The sequence below is a fragment of the Schistocerca gregaria genome, chromosome X (genome assembly GCF_023897955.1).
Source record: "Schistocerca gregaria isolate iqSchGreg1 chromosome X, iqSchGreg1.2, whole genome shotgun sequence".
NCBI lineage: Eukaryota > Metazoa > Arthropoda > Insecta > Orthoptera > Acrididae > Schistocerca > Schistocerca gregaria.
The window spans coordinates 64,405,742-64,420,512 of NC_064931.1; the positions used below are offsets into that span (position 1 = coordinate 64,405,742).

General features: G+C 40.0%; 1 protein-coding gene across 2 annotated transcripts in view; it reads left to right on the forward strand.

The window, feature by feature from the left end:
* Nucleotides 1-14,771, forward strand: part of LOC126297572 (transmembrane protein 183-like) — a 267,882-nt gene that overhangs the window by 190,377 nt on the left and 62,734 nt on the right. The window lies entirely within an intron of this gene.

A 14,771-nucleotide genomic window follows, 5' to 3' on the forward strand; every position in this document is an offset into this window, starting at 1 on the left:
TAGCAGAATATTTAAGTATTGTGGTTCACATGTTAGCCCTATATTTAACCATATTTGTAATTTTTCCTTTAGGAATGGTCATTCCTGAATGATTAAAGTACTCAGTAGTAAAGCCACTTTATAAAAAGGGAGAAAGGGAAAATGTAGACAATTTTACACCTATTTCTATGCCATCAGTGTTTGCTGAAATTATTGAAAAGGCTTTGTATGTAAGGATAATTGGTCATATTATTATGAAGTTACTGTTACGTCAGTGAATACTTGTGACCACTGACCAAGGACACCAAGAGAACCACGGGAATGGAAACGCCTCATCCCAGCACAACGAGACTGCGACGCCTGAAGAACAAAGACACCAACAGATCTTATAAAGGGCTTTAATATGACTTTAATGTTAAAATATGTTTTTGTAAGGCCTTTGAGCCTGAAGATGGGGTATTCCCCGAAACATGTTGCTCAATAAATAATACAGTAGTAACAAATTTTGTGACTGGTAGCGGTTATTTAAATAAACTTTTTCATAATGGTCATATTATATCACATGATTTGCTATCAAATGTACAGTTCGGCTTTAGAATTCGTTCAACAACTGAACATTCGATTTTCTCTTTTCTCTGTGACGTACTGGATGGGTTAAACAAAGGGTTTTGAGTGCTAGGCATATCTTTTGATTTAAGTAAGGCGTTTGATTGTGTTGATCACAAAATATTGCTCCAGAAGTTGAACCATTATGGAATACGGGGAGTAGATCACAGTTGGTTCACCACTTACTTCAGCAGCAGACAGGAAAAGGCCATTATTCACAGTGTTGAAAATGGCTGAGATGTGGGGGTCCCACTCAAGTGGGGAGTGCCACAGGGATCAGTGTTGGGGCCATTACTGTTCCTTATTTATATAAATGATATGCCCTCTAGTATTATGGGTAACTGAAAATATTTCTGTTTGCTGATGACAGTAGCTTGGTAGTAGAGGAGGTCATGTGCAGCCATGGCTCAATTTCAAATAGTTCAGTACATGACATAAGTTCATAGCTTGTAGAAAATAAACTAATGCTAAATCATAGTAAGTCTCAGTTTTTACAGTTTTTAACACACAATTCAACGAAATGGGCAATTCACAGAATGAGCATATATTAGTGAAACTGAACAGTTCAAATTTCTAGGTGTTCAGATAGATAGTAAGCTGTCGTGGAAAGCCCATGTTCAGGATCTGTTCAAAGACGTAATGCTGCCGTTATTACTATTCGAACGGTATATGAAGTGAGTGATCGCTAGACACGAAAATTAGTCTACTTATTTTCATTCACTTATGTCATATGGTATTACTTTTGGGGTAACTCTTCCCATTGTACAAGGAAATGTTTAGCTAGGAATGGGCAGTGTGGGCAGTAAATGGTGTAAGTTCATGAACCTCTTGTCAACACCTGTTCACGAGTCTGAGTATTTTGACATTGGCTTCTCTCTCTCTCTCTCTCTCTCTCTCTCTCTCTCTCTCTCTCTCTCTCTCTATTCCTTACTGTCATTTCTTGTTAATTAGCTTATTTCCAAGAATAAGCAGCTTTCACTCAGTTGATACTTGGCAGAAATCAAATCTGCATTTGGATTGGACTTCTTTAACTGTTGTTCAGAAATGTGTGCAGTATAGTGCTGCATCCATTTTCAATAACCTACCCCTAGAATTGAACAATCTTAGCAGTAATTCACGGGCTTTCAAATTGAAACTGAAGAGGTTCCTCTTCCTTGTATTCTGTCGATGAGTTCCTTGAGAAATTAAGCTGATTCATGGTTGTTGTTGATTGGTTTACTTAAACTTATGGACTGACTTTTTTTGGGTTGATATACATTTATTTTTATCTGTTATTACTTTTATGTTGTGATTTCATGTACTGACACAATCCATGGCCTTGGAGATTTGCTCCTCAATTTGGCCCTATGGAACTTGACGTGCAAATAAAAATAAATAACATATTTGGTTCATAACTTGACCGATTTTGGATTGTGACCTGAGAGAAAATGAACTTTATCACTATCTCTCCCTCCCTTGAAAAGCCGAGATTACCTGGACAACAATATAATCCTGTGTACAAAAACAACATTGTATCACTGCCTTGGTAATAAAAATATACAAACACTTCAAAAATACTATAAACTGAACAAAATACAACTGGATGAATTCCTAATAAGCAACACTAGCACAAACAAAGTGCAGTGTAGGTAAATAATAATATCAGATCTTATCTAGTGATGAGGCGTAAGACCATTCCAGACGTACTCTGGTCATCAGTTGTCTGCTGTTCTTCGTTCCAATGGGTTTCACGTTCTGTACTACAGATGCTGCTGTTATCTGTGGCAATGCATTGATAGCTTCTTTAAAAGGTTTAATGTGTCCCACATGAATAATTGAAGTCTACATTGACATCTGTATTTTAACGTTGACAGGTGACATCATTTCCAGTACTAGGTATGATCCATGCTATTTGGTCAAGAATTTCTTTGTTTTGCTTTTTGGTGTATATGGATTTGTCATTAATACCCATTGGCCAACCCTGTACTGTGGTAACCTCCCTAAGTGTTGACCTATCTGCTCTTGTTGTTCTGAGGCTTTCATATTTGTGCCATTAATATGTTGCCAAATATTTTGTAATTTTGTTAGGAAAGTGTAATTTCTTAGGAAACTTTTTTGTTGATTCGATGTCAGATCCGAGCTTTGACTTAATTGCTCTGAAAGGTGAAGGCATTTTTCTCCTGTATATTACCACTTGACCGGTAGCTGTATGGACTTTAAATTTGTATGTAGCAGTTACAAAATTTAAATATATGTCTCAGTTCTCATGATTACTGCTAACATAATAGCTCAACATCTTTGAAATCATGCGATAAACTGTCTCTGTTCTCCCATTGACTCTTGGTGGAAGGGGCTTGTTTGCAGCTTGCAAATTCAAAGCAACCAATACAATTGCTTCAGAAGATCTGACATGAAATTGGTGCCCTGGTTTGTAATTAATGGCTCGAGAATGCCGAATGTGATCAACCAATTGTCTACTAATACTTGAGTGACTGTACTTGCTTTTCGGTCAGAAATTGCAACCACTGCTATATAACGCCAGAAATTGTCAACTTTGGTGTTTAATTAAATGGGTGTAAAATGTCTATCCCAAGAATTTGAAACGGTTTAGATGCTTCTGTTAGACATTGTAATGGAATCTGTCGATGGCTAAGATCAGCTCATTGTGCACAAGGTATGTAGTTCCTGACATGTTGCTCGACATCTCATTTTCTAGTCTTCCATGGAAATTTGTTGGCACTTGGTCTGTCAGTTGTTCTTTGCCTGTTATAGTCTGACAACATAAGTCACATGCTTGTCCCAAGATTTTGGTCCGGAAAGCTGCAGGTAATACCACTTGTAATGCGCACTTCATTGTGCTTCATAGGAAGCAATTGTGCTTCACGAGCTGAAGTTGCAGCTTGAATTATTGACAGTCAGTATCATCAACTTGGACCTTTCACCATTCAGCAATGCTCCTGCTTAGTGTTTGTAGAACTGCAGTTTCTCTGTTCAAACTTTCGGCATTAGTGTGCCCTTTCCCTGGCTTGTACATTACCTTGTAATCAAAATCACTCAAATGGAGTGCCCACCTTATTAATCTGCTGCAAGGGTCGTTAAGTCCTAATAAGCATTTGAGAGCAGCATGATTTGTCACTACCTTAAACTTTTGGCTGCATAAATAACAGTGGAAGGATGTAATACCATAGGTTACTAACTGCTAGCATCTCCTTCTCAGTTGTGGAATAATTTTCCTCTGCGTGGTTCAACTATCAGGATGTGTATGCTACAGGACACTCTTTACCATCTGTATTCTCTCCTAGGACAACCCTCAGAGCCCTATTACTTGAATCACAAAAAATAATAAATTCGTGCTTGAAACAAGGGAATATCAAAACTGGGTCTGACGTCAGTGCTCACCTTAAAGTATTGAACGCTGTCTGGCATCAGTAGGCTATTCAAATTTTGCTCCTTTCCATAACAAACAGTTCAAAGGTCCAGCAGTTTCAGCAAAGTCCTTTATGAATCGTCGATAATAATTATAGTGACCATTGAAACTTTGCAACTGTTTAACTGTCTTCAGTGGCAAAAAATTCTGAACAGCTGTACCAAGCATGGATCTATTCTCACACCTTCTTTGCTAAGTATATGCCCAAGATAATTTACTTCTGTTGCTGCAGAATGACATTCATGAATACTTAGTATTAGTCATACCGTTCTCAGTCTTTTGAAAACCTCCAACCATTGTGTGTTCTTCCATGTCCTTTGAAAACACTATTATCATCTAGCTAGATCAAACATTGTTTTGGTTTCAGTCCCCTAAGTATGCCATCCAATAATCTCTTAAAGGTGGTGGATGCATTCTTGAGTCTGATTGGCATTAGAAATGACCTCCCGGGACGGGAAAAGCTGTCTTTGGTTGGTCCTGTGGTGCTACTTCTATTTGGTGATATTGGCTCTTTAAATACATTGTGTAGAAACAGTTATATTGACCCAAGTTGTCGAGAGTCTCTGTTATCATTGGTATTGGATGTGCATTGGTGATAGTTTGTGCATTCAGGTATAGGTAATCCCAGCAAAATCTGTATTTTTTAGTGTCATCTGATGACCTTTTCAGGTCTAAAATTACAGGTGCCCCCCAAGGACTATCTCTATACTCACTAATACTGTCAGCTAGCTGCTGGAAAATAAATTCTTCCATTATCACTTGCATGCACTTTGGAACTCCATATGGGTTCTTGCACATCGGGGCATTATTTCCTGTTAGTATTCTGTGTTGCGTAGTGGCATTCCTGGTAATGGGCCACTTGGATTAAACAAACCCATGAAATGCAATAACAGAGCTTCCATTGCTCCTCTATTACTTCCCGGTAAATGTTGCATTTTCTCACATAATGAAGATGCATTGACAGTTTGCGTGCAGCAGAGGTCCTCACTTGACCAATCCTTGTCATTTTCCTCCAAAACATCCAAATTAGCAATTAGTAAACCCTTTGGCGGACTCACTTCATCCCTGCCAAAAGTATCAAGACTGTCCAGAACCATAAAATCTCTGTTCACATCATGGGCACGTACTATACTTCTGCATACAAAATTGTGTGACTTATCCAGTTCTTCGTTAGTTTTCAATGGCTCAACAACATATAATAAATGCTTAGGTAGGTCTGTTTCTATGCTCATCTAGATCAACTTCCTGTATCTTGCAGTACCATTGACCTTTAGTACCTGTGTCTGCAGTTTATCAGGCACCACCTTCACAATTGGTGAACCTTGCGACAGAGTATCACTTGTAGCTTTTGCACCTTGTGGAAACAATGACCTACCGAGTTCAATTGTACACTGCAAAAGGTCTGTTTTTGTGTGATATTTAGCAAGAAAGTCCAGTTCGAGGTTTACAGAACACCCCCCACAAATATGGGGCAGTACTTCTACGTGCTCTCAAAAACACTTATTTCCCCATGTTAAAACTGAACAGCATTGTTCCCATTGGCTTCACACCATTACCACTTATGCCATGTAACCTATAGCGTGATGACTGCATTCTCTCTCTGCCTGAGATATCCACACTGACGACAGACACATTAGCCCCTGTGTCCACCAGAAATTTATGTTCCCTACTGTTTACTCAGCCTAGCAAGAACACTCTTTCTCTGCAGACATTTCTGCAGTCTTGGGTTCTGTTGCGAATGCTGTCCGACAGATGAGGTAAACCCATTTCCGTTTAACAGCTAATTATCAGGGCGTTTCTTGTGACATGCTTTCTTCTGACAATCACTCACTTTATGACCCATCTACTCACATTCATAACATTTGGGCAGACAGCATTGTTTCCCGATGTGGCCCTTGTGCCCACATCTAAAACAACTTCACTTCTGAAGAAAAAACATTGCGATCACCCTGTCTCTGTGTAGCAGTGTTGATCTCCTCCAATTGCACAGCAATCCTTATGGCAGCAGATAAGTCAGTCGGATTCTCCATTCTGAGCCTCCTTGACGTATCAGCAGAAACAGTCAGAGGAGGATTCCACTGATTCACCACACTTCTGTGATAGTCATTTGAGTTTCTTCCTAAAGAATCTTGCATGCACTGTTCTGCTCCCAATAGCGCTGTTTTAGGCTATTAGCCAATTCATCAAACATGTAGGCCTTACTGAAGGGCTTGCGGAACTTGATGTATGTTTTTGAATCACCCACTAACCTTGATGTAGCTGTATTTAAGGACATTTCTTCTGACCTCTTTCTCAATTTGGGAGCAGCCTTTATATCACTAATAAAAATAGATACATCCTTGGTTGCTTTCCCCGAAAATGGCACTGTGAGGTTAGCAGCTGTAGGATGGATGAAATGGCGGATATACTCAAGGTGATTTCAAGGAGTGCTTGGTCCCCAACGAGTTCGCATTGGTCTATTCTCCTCATAAATGCATCATTGTCTTGCCCCTATTCTGTTGTTGCATTGTAGTTTGTAACAACATGCTATCTTCCCATTCAAAGCTTGCATCGTTTCAGTCAGTCACTGCTCATGTGTATGCCATTTGTGCAAACTCCATCTGTCATTATACCAGAAAAAAAGGGAACTTCACACACAGTAGGCAGGGAAGGAAACGGGGTTGGGGGGGTGGGGGGGGTGGGGTGGGGTTATACTACACTTAATCTCCATGCTTTATCATAGCCCATCGAGATTTTGTACACTGATGTGCTTAGTGCCCAAAACTTCTACACATACTACAGGTAACTGACACAACTTGAACACATGGCAAGTCATGCCTATATAATTTACAATACAGATACCTCACTTGTTACAAGTACAGTTCCTGTGGAACTGAGACCGGTCTGTAGCATCCTGTGGTTGAACAAATGACAATTTTAATGTGCTATGAAGGTCTGTATGGCTCAACATGGCCATAAAAAAAATACAGAACAAGATAACATGCGAATATCAGTCACTCACCATACCACATTGTAACGAACTTCAACTTGTAGCTGTTGCCTCACTTTGGAGATGCATAAACAGTCAACTGCTGTTGTCCTAACTGTTAGGGTTTGGCACCAGATGTCTCTACCATTGGCAGCCACTTTCTGTCACCAGATATAGCAGTCTGGTCCCAGACTCCTACAGTTTTCAGGAGAAAGCCGTGTGGCGAGGACCTAGTTACGCTCGACAGTGCCAATAAAACATAATTGGCAATAACACATTTGTTAGGCAGTAATACAGAATTGTCTTTCAAAGTGCCATGCCACAGCCGGGTTGGCAGAGGAGTGCGTTGTTAGTAGTGTAAGGCTGGCACTGGCTCGATTTGCAGTACTACCAGTGCAGTGAAGCTTCACTTGGCAGCTGTTGCGTCACAGGGTGGTTGTTGACATGTGGACTCCAGAGGCCTCCAGCTCTACATATTGATCTTCAAAGTGCTCTCGGTAGCGTCTAAGATTTGCACTTGGTAGCCTTGCCCCACGTTCACCAGAAGTACTAGGTGGCTCAAAGGTGTTGGATCTCAGCCCTCTTTTATGAAACAGGAGCCAGCAGCATTAATGTTTGCCACAGGAACAGGATGAGCAGTAGGAGAGGCCCCCTCTCACAGGCGTATGACGGACAGCGTCCAGATCATGCAGGTTAATCCTCCAGGCCTGCAGCGTGATGGCAGCCTCTGCATCCCATCAGCATTGCCTTGAAAGTTGGCAATGCAACTGGCGGCAGCAGCAGCAGCAGCAGCAGCAGCATCCTTTCATCCAGACTCGTGGTTCTGCAGTCAATTGAAGACACCTAGGTGTGCTCAGTGTTGACCTGCATAGCCTCCCCTCACACTGGATAGCTGGGACTGACACAAGGGCTTGAGACTATGCACTGGGCTGCTGGCAATCAGCAAACACCCATTTGCTAAGAAGTGTGGGATATTTATGTTTGTGCTTCCAGTGTGCTCTGCATGCTCTGTGGCAGTGGGGATGGCTAGGAAATCATGTGTCCTGGTTGTCCCCTCACCGTCAGCTCTTCTAGTGGCTTCAGACTTTCACAGCTTCACCTTTCAGAGGTTCTTTTTTGCTTGTTCTGCACCTGACTACTTATTTTTTCATTGTACCAAGCCTTCCTTACAACACTCTGCTTTGTCACTAGTATGACAGTACCTCCCGGCTTCCTTGATGTTATGCTTTATTGCGGACTCGAGTGCTCATTTGCTCCCCAGTGCTGTGATAGCTTCCATGTTTGCCACAACTCGCTCAGTATTTCCTCCAGCTGGCAGTCTACTGATCATTGGTGAGGCAGGCAGTTTGGCTTCCGGGAGTTTTCAGGGTAGAACTTGAATGAATTTTTTGTGTCCGCCGGGAATACTATCCTGCGGTGTAACACTTCTTTTGAGCTTTTATTATTTTGCATTCATTTCCTTTTAAAATGCATATTTAACTAATTTATTGTCATTCTTTCACAAACATTGATGGTGCAGCTTGCAGCTTTGATAATTTGAAGCACTTTTGTGCTTATTTGAAAATAATTTCTGATACTTTGTTTCGGACTAAGTGCACAGTTTTTGTACTCTAAACTGGTCTGTGCCTACCTGTTTGTTGATTGTACACCCTTCTTTTTTTCTGTATTCACCAAAGCTACAATTTTTTCACTTAATAGTTTTTCATTCAAGGAAGCTGTTTTGTTTTTGAAAAGCTTCAGTGCAACATGATAGTTTCATTTTTAGACTTTACTGTGTTTATCAGCTTTAAAATCTAATTGATATGTAAAATAAAGGAAAGACAACTGTTCACCTATAGTGGATTGATGTGTGGAACATCGAAACATGCAGCAGAAAGCCACATCCACACTAGCTTTTGAGATCTTGCTCTTTTTTGTAGTAAAGTTACACACATTCACACACACAACCACACAGACGACACTCCCAAGATATACATCTACATCTACATCTACACTTAAGTGCCTGGTAGAGGGTTCATCGAACCATTTTTATACTACTTCTCTATCATTCCACTCTCGAATGGCACGTGGGAAAAAAGGAACACCTAAATCATTCCATTCGAGCTCTGATTTCTCTTATTGTATTATTATGATCATTTCTTCTCACTAGGTGGGTGTCAACAAAATATTTTCGCATTCAGAAGAGAAAGTTGGTGATTGAAATATCATAAATAGATCTCTCTCAAAGAAAACCGCCTTTGTTTCAGTGACTGCCACCCCAACTCGTGTACCATATGAGTGACACTCTCACCCCTATTGCGCAATAACACGAAACGAGCTGCCCTTCTTTGCACTTTTTCGATGTACTCCGTCAATCCTATCTGGTAAGGATCCCACACTGCGCATCAATATTCCAGCAGAGGACAGACAAGTGTAATGTAGGCTGTCTCTTTACCGGGTTTGTTACATCTTCTAAGTGTTCTGCCAACAAAGTGCAGTCTTTGTTTCACCTTCCCCACAATATTATCTATGTGGTCTTTCCAATTTAAGTTGCTCGTAATTGAAATTCCTAGGTATTTAGTCGAATTGACAGCCCTTAACTTTGTGTGATTTATCGTATACCCAAAATTTATTGGATTTCTTTTAGTACCCAAGTGGATGACCTCACACTTTTCTTTGTTTAGTGCCAATTGACACTTTTCGCACAATACAGAAATTCTCTCTAGATCTTTTTGTAATTGGAATTGATCATCTGATGATTTTACTAGACGGTAAATTACAGCGTCATATGGAAACAGTCTAAGGGGGCTGCTCAGATTCTCACCTAGATCATTTATGTAAATCAGGAACAGCAGAGGGCCTATGACCTCTCTGAGTGGAAATCACGAATCCAGTCACACAACTGAGACGATACTCCATATGCATGCAATTTGATTTATAGTTGCTTGTGAGGAACGGTATCAGAAGCCTTCTGGAAATCTAGGAATATGGAATCAATCTGAGATCACTTGTTGACAGCACTCATTACTTCATTTGAATAAAGAGCTAGCTGTGTTGCACAAGAACGACATTTTCTGAATCTGTGTTGGTTATGTATCAATAAGTCATTTTCTTCAAGGTGATTCATAATGTTAGAGTTCAGTATATGCTCCAAAATCCTACTGCAAATTGAGGTCAGTGATATGGGTCTTAATTCAATGGGTTACTCCTATTTCCTATCTTGAATATTGGTGCGACCTGTGCTACTTTCCAGTCTGTAGGAACAGACCTATCGTCAAGTGAGCGGTTGTATACGATTGCTAAGAAAGGCGCTATTGTGTCTGCATACTCTGAAAGGAGCCTGATTGGTATACCATCTCGACCAGAAGACTTGCCTTCCTTAAGTGATCTGAGCTGTTTCACAACACCTAAGATATCTATTTTTATGTCACTTATGCCAACAGCTGTTATGGTTTTGAATTCTGAAATATTTACTTCGTCTTCTTTCATGAAGAAATTACGGAAAACTATATTTAGTAACTCCACTTTAGTGGCACTGTCAACGGTAACATTTCCATCGCTATCGCTCAGTGATGGTATTGGCTGTTTCTTGCCACTGGTGTACTTTACATACAACCAGAATCTCTTTGGGTTTTCTACCATATTTTGAGACAATGTTTCATTGTGGAAACTATTAATAGCATCTCACATTGACGTTTGCACTAAATTTTGAGCTTCTGTGAAACTTAGCCAGTCTTGGGGATTTTGCGTTCTTCTGAATTTTGCATGCCTTTTTCATTGCTCCTGCAACAGTGTTCTGATGTGTTTTGTGTACCATGGTGGATCAGTCCCTCTTATTAATTTATGCGGTATGAATCTATCTATTGCTGTCGATACTGTATCTTTGAATTTGAGCCATATCTGGTCTACACTTACATAATTAGCTTGGAAGGAATGGAGACTATCTCTTAGGAAGGCATCATGCGAATTTTTATCTGGTGTTTTAAATAGACATATTTTGTGTTTATTTTTAGTGGTTTTGGTTGATACGTTTTGATCCTCACTACAATGACCTTGTGTTCACTAATCCCTGTATCCGTCATGATGCTCTCTATTACATCAGGATTATTTGTGGCTAAGACGTCAAGTGTACTCCAAATGGGTGTGTTTCTTCTTGTGATTGTCTACAAGGTTTCTTGGCAGTATACTGCATATCTGTATCTACATCTACGTACATACTCTGCAAGCCACTGTATGGTGCATGGCGGAGGACACCCTGTACTGCTGCTAGTCATTTCCTTTCCTGTTCCACTCACAAATAGGGCAAGAGAAAAACACTGTTTCTGTGCCTCCATATGAGCCCTAATCCCTCTAATCTTATCTTTGTGGTCCTTATGCAAAATGTACATTGGCGGCAGTAGAATCATTCTACAGTCAGCTTCAAATGCTGGTTCTCTCAATTTTCTCAATAGTGCCCTTTGAAAAGAACGTCGCCTTCCCTCAATTTATTCCCAATTGAGATCCTGAAGCATCTCCATAATGCTTGCATGTTATTCAAATCTAACAGTAACAAATCTAGCAGCATATTTAATCTTCAAATTGCTGTTGTTCATGTCGAAGATTTGCGCACAAGTCTCTTGCCCCATGCTGACCTAAAGTACTAAGTGGTTCATAGTTGTTGGCTTTCAGCCCTCTTTTATGAGACAGGAGCCAGCAGCATTAGTGTCTGTCACGGGAACAAGATGAGCAGCAGCAGAGGCCCCCTTTCACAGACATGTGATGGACAGCGTCCAGGTCACACAGGTCAATTTTCCAGCAGGCCTGAATTACTTTGATATCTTCCTTTAATCTGCATGGGTACGGTTCTGAAACACTGAACAATAATCAAGCATTGATTGCTCTAGTGTCCTACATGTGGTCAACTTTACATAAGAACCACACTTTCCTAAAATTCTCCCAATAAACTGAAGTTCACTGTTCACTTTCCATACTACAACCCTTACATGTTCATTGCATTTCACATTTAATTGGCATGACTTTGTCAAGCAGGGGATAATAACATTAAATGGCAAATGCTCTGACAGGCCTGAAAGGAAACTACTCCACTGTAAAAACAACAGCCCATTCTTCATACACTAACATTAGCAAAAACTGTGACAAAAAGGAGGATTAATTTAAGTAGAAGAGTTGTATGCTGCAAATTGATTATAGAACTGTGTATAATTTCTGACTTTCAGAATTCAGCAGTAGGATCCTCTAAGTGCTGTTGCATGAAATTAAAGTAAATATGAATACATTCCTGAATAATCTAAATCCACACAGTTTGCATGTGTGTCTACAAAACATCAACAGTGGTTTCTGGAGGATCATGATAAACACGTTACCAATCAACCATATTGCAGACATGTCCGGTGTCAGGTCAAATGTGCTGGTCAAGAAAGCAGTGGTACATTTTGTTCTTGGAAGTAGGCTTGAACATTCCCTACCACAAGTTGCTGGACATTGCTGTGTTCAGATATTGATAGTTGCCTGAAGGTAGGGCAGTACCTCTGGAAATGGCATATTTCTGTCTTTCTGGGCAAACACTCTGAGCTAATAAAGCACTACATAAGGGACTAAGAACATTACATATTATAGAGACACAGCTTGTTTGTGTCTTTTTGGCAATATTGTCCACCTCATATGAACTTTTATTTTGTTGAGTCGTGACAGTCTTCCTTATTTCAAATGGAGATGTGAGATTAATTTTTAATGCATTAAATGTCCGAAATGTCCCCTATGTTGCTTCTTCAGTGTACTGTTTTGTTTTCTCTTCTGAACTGTTTTCTCACCTACTTTTAAAAAGTTATTGTTAAAAATATCTGCTATACACAAATTGTCTTTTACAGTGCTCCCACTCGTTCTTACAAGGTAATGTAATTTTATATGGTGTCTGCCTCTCTCTCACTTAATAATATTCCATACTGATTTTATTTTATTAGCTGATCTATCAATTTCTGACAAGATATGTGTACTCCTGGATTATTTGTATTGCAGACCAGTTAGTTTGCCCTATTTGAACTCATCCATATGTCGATACAGTGAAACCCCTATTTTATTTTTGCGTTTGGTGCAGACTTAAACACAAAATTGAGGAAATTGCAGAATTGAGGAAATGTTAAAAGCTCCTGTAATTTGAGCAAAAACAAATGTAACTGGCAGATATAATCAAAAGTTGCAGTCCTCTTCAATACTTTGTTTAAAATCTGTCTAAATGAAGGAAATTAAATGTACAATAAAATGTTTATACGATAATTTGTGGTAATGAATTTAATCACAGATATGTTATATCAAGTAAAAACTTTTCAAAAAAATTAAATTGGTATCTGGCTAAAAGGTAATTGAGCTATTTTGTGCAATGCTACAACCACAAATTATACGTTCAAAACACGCATTTTTGAGAGATAGTCCTAGAAAAAATCAAAAATTGATGAACATGTCAAATTAAACCAAAACCATCACAATAGTTAAGTGTTTAACCATAAGCATAAATGCAGACATCTGTTCAATGACAAACTTTGTCACCATTGCTGTTACTGTTTTGTAAAATGTAAATTTGAAGGAAAGCTCAGGTGTTACAGTTTCACTTCATGCCCTCTGTCACTGCTGTCAGTCTTTACAGTCTTAAGTGTGTGGTGCAGAATATATATGTGAGTAGTGTATGGAATTATTGCAACTGTATTGTGTCAAATTTGAATACTAAAGTCTTTAAAATGTTCTATTGGAAAACCCTTAGAATATTTCTGTGTGACATCTGTCATAGCACATCATCTCTACAAAAAGTATATTTTCAACACTTCATAAAATTCTTTCACCCCTGACTGCACTCTCATCCTTGAAGGGCCACTTCCCCTCTGCGCACATCCAGGAGGTGAGCTCATTTTACATGTGTTAGTTTGGTGTGGTGGCTGTGCTGGCTATAAGTCACCAGCCTATAAGAGTTCACGAGCTGGAAATGTCCAATGTTTCCTCGGTTATGACCGAGCATATTCTTTGCTACTCTGTGTTTGAATTTTAAAAGGTTGATGATTGATATTGTTGCTGAATACAGTACATTGGAATCAAATACAAAAAGATGAGGCTGAGTTATATGTGGTACAAGGAAAGCTGTTGGCTAGGCCTCTTCGTCACGTATTCGCTCAGTCCAGAAAACTTTGTGTTGGCTCTTGTTTTTCTATTATTGCAGCAACCTAGGAGTAACTTCCTGGCAGATTAAAACTGTGTGCCGGACCGAGACTCGAACTCTGGACCTTTGCCTTTCGCGGGCAAGTGCTCTACCATCTGAACTACCGAAGCAGGACTCACGCCCGGTACTCACAGCTTTACTTCTGCCAGTATCCATCTCCTACCTTTCCAACTTTAGTTCTGCAAGGTTCGCAGGAGAGCTTCTGTAAAGTTTGGAAGGTAGGAGATGGATACTGGCAGAAGTAAAGCTGTGAGTACCGTGCGTGAGTTGTGCTTCGGTAGCTCAGATGGTAGAGCACTTGCCCGCGAAAGGCAAAGGTCCCGAGTTCGAGTCTCGGTCGGGCACACAGTTTTAATCTGCCAGGAAGTTTCATATCAGTGCACACTCCGCTGCAGAGTGAAAATCTCATTCTGGGAACCTAGGAGTAGTTGTATCATAATTGCACGGTGAAGCTAAATGTTGCAAGTTGTGATGGCAACACAAATTGTGGATTATGTCAGCATTTCTTCTCTCGCCCCCACCCCCACCCCTGTCCACAACAACCTAATTCCCTTACCTCCGCCATCACCCATGGTGTAAACCATTTGTCTTCAGTGCCACTTATAACTCGTTTAGTCACATCAAATGTC